At 36.8% G+C, this 7,423-nt stretch overlaps 1 protein-coding gene across 1 annotated transcript in view; it reads left to right on the top strand.

Annotated features, from left to right (window-relative positions):
- Nucleotides 1-2,616, top strand: part of LOC124629565 (uncharacterized transmembrane protein DDB_G0289901-like) — a 43,673-nt gene extending 41,057 nt beyond the window's left edge. The window contains exon 5 of the mRNA XM_047163012.1: nucleotides 2,432-2,616. The gene's annotated coding sequence lies outside the window, so the exon portion shown is untranslated. The remainder of the gene's footprint in view (nucleotides 1-2,431) is intronic.
- The last annotated feature ends 4,807 nt before the right edge of the window (nucleotides 2,617-7,423 follow it).

The raw sequence follows: 7,423 nt of genomic DNA on the forward strand, positions 1-7,423 counted from the left end.
AAATTGGGTGGATTGAACAATGCCGCGATACCTGTGAGGTTAAGCTTCGATTACATGGTCTAATGAAAGTAAAGAACGTTTCAGATATCCTGAGAGTATTCTGGTAACTAAAGGCAAATTATGCTGAAATTTGATATTGATGGATGGAATGTGATATGATTCAGAAAACCAACAGCGAACCCCAAAGCTAGTTCAGAGAAAAAAATTAAACCACAAAACATTAAATAAGGAATTTTAAACTTCCGACGCAGATGACTAACATTGAGAGAATTTTTAATCTAGATAATATAATAGCGTTATCGTTGATGGAACACAAAAGATTTTCCGTGACTCGTGCCAATAGAAATCGTTTGAAAAATGTGGCGAACTCGTGAAAGGCTCGGACTTTCACTGACAGCAATGGCGGAGAACAGAATGCGGTTTGGGCGGCGCGCGCGCAGGTCCGTTGCTCCAGTCAACTGAAACCGTGAGACGGTAACGGTATGAGAATATCAAAAGAGACTTAGAATTGAAATTAATATTCGGTTCCAAATAATACTTCTAAACTGTCTTTAAACAACTGCAAGTATCTTTCTGCAAGTTACTTTGTTGATAGCTAGTTATAAATATTAACATCTCTGATATCTGTGTAGTAGATCATAACCTCTATAGATGATGTTAAGAAAATTTTGTATATTAAGGATTCTTTTTCTTTAGGAGAAAAATCCAAAATAACATAACTTTTTGCTAATCTTACACACCAAGTTGGAAACTTATCTATTTCTCTTCTCCTACGCTTCTCCTCTATTGCCCTTTTTCTTAAACCTGATTTGAATGGAAAACTTCTGTTTACATGTCAACAGCCACACAAGAGTTATCTCGACAATAAGATACTATGTACCATGACAGGGCTAAAGATAGCCCATATTTATCGACGAATATCTTCGGCTATCAACCGAGCCCCTTTAACTCTAATACAGATAAAAAATAACTTGACAGGCTGACAGCCGTGACCATAAAATTTTCTGAGAATTTTGCCGAAAGAGTTTCTCATGATACGTGCGTATCAAGATGTTTGTCTTATCATTTCAGTCTGAGATCATCGCACATTCACATCTTACAGGGTTTATGCTGAAACGAGGTCAATTTTGCAATAAAATTGCATGCTATTACTATGTGTATTTACTTTTGTCGTTCTTTCGATTGGTCAACATTTTTTTTTACTGTCATCAAAGAGGCTAGTTAATGACTTTTATTTATTAAAGATATAAGTCATGGAATTAAGACCCACCTGTCATTAAATTGGTGACTGGAAACCAATTGGGAGGTCAATGAAGAATGATACATTCAGGGTTTATCATAACACAAAAGCCTTCTTCGTAATACAAGTCTGAGAAACTATTTCTAACAACTGTAACGTTATTCATGTATGCAAAACAGTCAGAGCAACCAGCATGCCTTCTTCTTTCAAACTTCGAGCGAAAAGGAACAAGATTTCAAACGTCAATCATTACTAAAATGTTTCATAGCAACTGTACACCAGTCTGGCTACTATATCGGAAGTAGTGATGCATTATTTTCGGGCGTGCATTGGACACCAAGCGGCGCGAGTGCAGCGGGGTCAACGGCCGCGCGCCTTGAGCCTGACTCACTCGTGCCTATTACGGTGGACGTGTCACGTCACTGTAGACCCGCTATGCTAATGTGGGAAGCAATTGTTAGACAAACAATCACTGCGAAATTATACAAATTGCACTCCTTCATAGATACACTTCGCAGATAGATCTTTTTTCTTTTGTTTTTCTTTCATATTCTATGTTTGAAATGGTTTGTGTATCTGTGTTTGTCTTATGTCTGTTTCCGTCTGAGTCATTTGTTTGATCGCAATCGTGCAATGTTTTCTAATTGCATCGCACTTTATGGCATCTCTTCATACATAGCTAGATTCTTTACAATATTTTTTCCAACAATTGTAGTTTAAAGAGTCACTTCATTGCCCCTCCATATCATCCCTTTTAAAAGCTCACTCTATAATAATACGATCCCGTTTCGATCTCGTCAATCGATTACCATAATAAGGGTGGGGTGTCACATGTCTGCGCGGGAGTCGCCCCGCCCTCCCTTCGCCCCGCGCTGTCCCTTGTTCAACTAGATTGCGAAATCGTTCAGGTAATGTTACTGAGATTAAATAATTGTGTCGTACTTGTTAGCAATATATTTATTCAATAACAAGCCTTTGTGATATGGACCTACTTATATTGTTTTGTAAATCAGGGCTCAATGTTAGCTAGGCAAGGTAGGTTGCTGCGTTTAATTTCTGACAGGTACTCTACATATGACTGGTTCGATTCACCCACGAGAAGAGAGTCTGATAAATCGTAAAATAAAAGACATTATGAAGACAAGGTTTCTCTGTTTTGTTGATTAATAACTTCTTTGTTTTATTTTCCAGGAACGCGAAAAACAAGTTTCTTTATACTCTTGGATGTTGCCGATGCTACGAACAAACTTATATTGATAACCAATTGATTTTTTTACATTAAAAGTTTGAAAATTGTACCCAAAGTCAAATATATTTAGACTCTTAATTACATAATGTTGTAGGTTTTATACGGTAATAAAGCACTTTTCGATTAAGTATCTGTATTATTTAATTTATAAAATTTAGATTTAAATTGCATTGAATTAGTTGCGCCTACGCAGAACAAGTCTTCTAACGAACAAATTACAAAACTGAAGTGTTGTGATGTTAGATATCGTTTCTTCTAGATTATTTTAATACCTAACACATATCAATAATCTATATTTAGTAAGTCCCGAATGATATTATCAATAAATTAATATCATGTCTGACATTTACCTAGAAATGTCAAAACGTGTTATTTATCTTAGATTTATCTATTCTAGTATTCTAGTCTTTTCTCATGCACCATATACGCTAAAACAGTTAGGTAGAAACCCAATAGACCACCTATTATTCATAAAAACCTTTTTACAAAAATAAACCTCCTTTTGGTTTTGTTGAAAATGGTTAGGCACATGGTGAAATAAAAATGATTTCACAATGGGGTCCCAAAATTACTAAAGTTCTGATTATAATGTGCCTAGCATTCCTTATGAGTAGTTATGAGTCAATTTATAGTAGTGTAATGTATGAGTATGACTCATATTGACATGTTGCTCACGCGCGGCCCATAAACGATTAATGCAAAGTTTTCCATAGTTTGTAGCTGTCTGCCGATCCGCTGACTAAGTTGCCTTACGGACTATTTCGTATGACAATAATATGTCTTGTATATTCGAAAAATGTAGCTCGGTATGAATTATTGCTTTATTCTTTTTGCAATAGCTATCTACTACTCAATAAGTGCCTACATCTTGGCTTTGGAATTGCTAATTCTGTAAAGGCATACTACCCTTTTCTGGATTGTGAAATACATACTGACTTTCACCCAAAACAAAAGTATCTTATTTGTATCCCCAGATTTTAACCTGTCTCCAATAATAATAATTTATTCATCATTGTACATTCCAGTAACTTCTCCTTTTGCACCATGCATTTCGTGTAGGTAAGAGATTTTTTAGGTAGGTACATGAAATTACCTATTCACCGGCCAGGTGTTAACTTATAGTACCTACTTAATTTATCGATAATTAGGTACCTATCAACTTATTTATAGATTTAAGTCATGCACCAGAGCAACCAGAGATATGAACGGTCGTCGTGCGATTTTCAATTTAATCTACCCCAGTAACTTGATGATGATTGATCGACGTTTATTTTAAGCATTGATTAATTACAGCTGATATTACCTAATCATTATGTAGGTACTCTTGCAGTCATATGACATTACATTACATTATGCAATATTACAAGTTCTATCACCACCGTCCCCCGTACCAATTATTGATGGCGTGGGTCGGTACGAGAAAAACACATAAGGAACAGTTAACCTGACATATATCATAAAATATGCATCTTCCTCTGTTGACCATAATACAAGTTCAGGAAATTCGCAATAGGACCGTTTATGAAACATTCCTGGAGCAACAATTTCATCGCAGCGGGCGAGGCCGGATATTGCTTGTATTCATCTTGAATGGCGACTGCGCCCTCCGTCCACTCGCACGCAACAATGTATGAAGAATTGCAGTGCGCAGTTATACACCCACAATGGGTGCACGGTGGAAGGGAAAATTGCTGTTTTTGTTACACGAAGGACGGATAAGTAACATGTGGATTTTCAAAATTGGTGTAAGTTGTTAAACACTGCCAGATTTGGCTTACTATATGTAAAATTTTCCAGATGCCTTATATACAGGCCATCTAGATTCAATTACGTAAGAAGCTCTGTCGGTAGGTATGTTTCTCATATTTAGAGCTTCGTTGCTGAAACCAATTTAATAGCCTAGGAAGAGATAAATTTGCTTACTATGGTATTTTTCTCATCCCGACGCGATAATTGGATCTTGGCCATGCAAAACAGCCAACACCAAAGTACTTAAGTAGTTCACACTACTTACTTATACAGATCCTTTTACAAAGTATTTCACCCGGCTTATGTTACCTAGTAAGTCTTCTTTAATTGCCTTTACCTATTTTCACTAAATACCCAAATTTAGCAAGAAAAACGATCGTAGCATGTAAAATTGAAACCTGTACTGTAAGTAAAAGATATTTATTTAGTCGGTCAAGTTAGAATGTAAAGTTTTTGTACGAAATAATAACATTGACACCGCGTTTACAATGGGACCAAATCGTTGAAATCAATTCATGACTATGTGTTCTGAGCAAAAACGACGACCTAGTGAATGGATTACTTTCTCTTCGGGTAAATTGTTTGGATGAGTATTCGCCACTTTAAATAATAATATCACGACTGTTCTTCTGCAGAAAAACGCTTCTAAGGGCCTTACTACAAAAACTTTAAACCCTGTTTTACACTTGTCTAATAAAATTTTGGCTGCAAAATGAACCATATGTCAACGTCATAATTTGACATTTTTTTAGACAAGGTATAAACTGACGTTTAAATGTTTTTGTGGTAAGACGGTAAAGGTTTACCGTCGAATTTTAGAAGAACTTCAGAACCATATGAAAGCAAAGTGTTCCACAAGGAATATTGGTGGGCTTTATTCAGTTGAGAGTGACCATAGAAATCTAATATCTATGAGCGTGATAGTCCTGTTCCATCCGCAGCGGCAAAGGTCGGGTCTGGATTCCCGCGGCCCGGCACCCACGTGCAAGGAGGACACAGAGGGGTTTTAGCCGGTAAGAGTCCGGCACACCCCTCCGCCTCTCCCCAGGCGGAGGAAGTCCATGAGGATTTCCCCTTCCCAAAAAAAGGCTTCTACACAGTTTAGCAGTCGCACAAACCATTTAATTATAATGGTGCTTGGTTCCTTCTTCTGCATATACCGTATCATGACACAGCTCGTATGATTTGTCATATGTTTATTAAGTAGATGAATGTTGCCCAATATATGTATGATCTAACGTCAGCTTTTCAGCATTTGCTGCATTGCATCAGATTATCTTAGCTGTTGATAAGGAATTATGTTCTGAAGCCAAATATAAAATTATTGATTAGGATCTGCGGCTACTGGTACTGCTACCAGCCGCCCTGTAGGTACTTGAGATCAATATCGAGAACCATGTACCTAAAAGATAGAAGGTATTTTTAAAACCTCGTGACTGTCACCATTTTTCTTATCGAGTAGTTGGGACCTTCTCTAAATACAAATAAGCTACAGAAGCAATACATAATGTATCCTAAAAGCAGTCCATAAAATGTGGCGAATGCTGTTCCAGCGTTATCATCCTAGCCGTAAGACGTCCGTCTACATATGCTTCCAAGTAGCTGGTTTGAATTACCAAGTAGCATAAACAATAAGAAGGTAAAAAAATATTCATAATTGTATAACCAGGTAATTTAATCGCATAAGAAATTGCATCAGCAAAATGTTCCTAATCGATTAGCGTAATTTGTCAATTGCATTCATTAGTTTAGCTTTGTCAGTTCTAAGTGTCAAAAATGTGCAAATATTTTATCAAGACGAATCACTTCAGCAATTAAAAACGTGAAACACACCTTCACGGTAGGCAACTGTTTCGCCGACGTTGAAAAAAACACGTCGATAACCATTCCTAATCCATCGATAAAAAAATTGTACACTGATAAAACTTAGTACAGAACCGAAGTGACCTAATTCTTATCGTTCGTGAAAGTTCCGTCATGAAATTATTGCAAATGGTTCCTAAAAAGTGGATTAGATTTATCGCCGTTTTAGGACTGGTATTCCTAATGTTCTCGATCCTTCGACGGTATGACAGGTGAGTCTGATTTCTTATTCTGAAAGACATTTGAGTAGTATTCTTTCAGGAACTGTATCACTTGTTTTTGGTGACAGCTGACAACTGTACAAATTAATGAAAACGAGTTACCAACTTACTACTTACGACTGCGAAGTTCTGTCTCTTTATAAGGTCATCAATCATTCATTGTTGCAATACGTCTGCTCAAACGAACTATTTTACTTTCCGACCTAATGTAGAAATGCTGCAAGATGGACTCTGATGCACATAGGCGAATTTGATGACTTCAATCTTTTAAGTACAGCTAAGATACATTACCATATTGCTGTCGGAATAGTTTCAGAATTCTTCTGCGACTTACTTTCTTTGGTGTAATGCACATCTTAAATATGTACTTTCTCCGCTAGCCAATACGATATGTGTCCAAGATCATATTGGCCATCACTCGAGTAAACAACTGTATAAATTAATCCGTACACAGATAGTGTATTAGGTAGGTACTTTACGTACATAGTTACATGTATGAAATGTTACCAACGTGTATTTGATATTATTTAAAAGTCAGAAAAAAAAGTAGAATGAAACCAAAGAGGGCACGAAAGAGAAAAGATGAATGGAACACAAAACAGTGCAATGGGTGTGTTGAGTATGAATGTGTATGGATGCAGAGACAAACCGAAGATAAAATGGTTAGATTGCGTGGAAGAGAGGACAGATTAATGGAAGCGGAAAACTGCGTTGGTCTCAAATAAATTGACAATAGAACAGAACGAAAAAGAAGATAATGTCATTCACACAAACGTGAAAGAAGCAAATTCACGAACAGGACATAAAATAGGTACATGCAAGTACACTATACCTACCCACAGGATTACTTTCATTGCTTATCTTTAAGTATTGATAAAATATTGACGAATGCTTTCAAAATAAAGCAAGTCGTCTTGTCTTGCCGTCGATGCGGTGTTGTCAAGTCGATTAAGATAATACCTATCGCCGATAAGCCATCATGCGACTGATTTCCCGTTGCTAAACGATTTCATGTAATGGAATATTTTCTAAGTGGTTTGTTGTTTGGAACTTTCTGGAAGATGGGATCACGTTACTTCGAATGGAGACGAACATGGTGGC

The sequence above is a fragment of the Helicoverpa zea genome, chromosome 1, assembly GCF_022581195.2.
Source record: "Helicoverpa zea isolate HzStark_Cry1AcR chromosome 1, ilHelZeax1.1, whole genome shotgun sequence".
Classification (NCBI taxonomy): domain Eukaryota; kingdom Metazoa; phylum Arthropoda; class Insecta; order Lepidoptera; family Noctuidae; genus Helicoverpa; species Helicoverpa zea.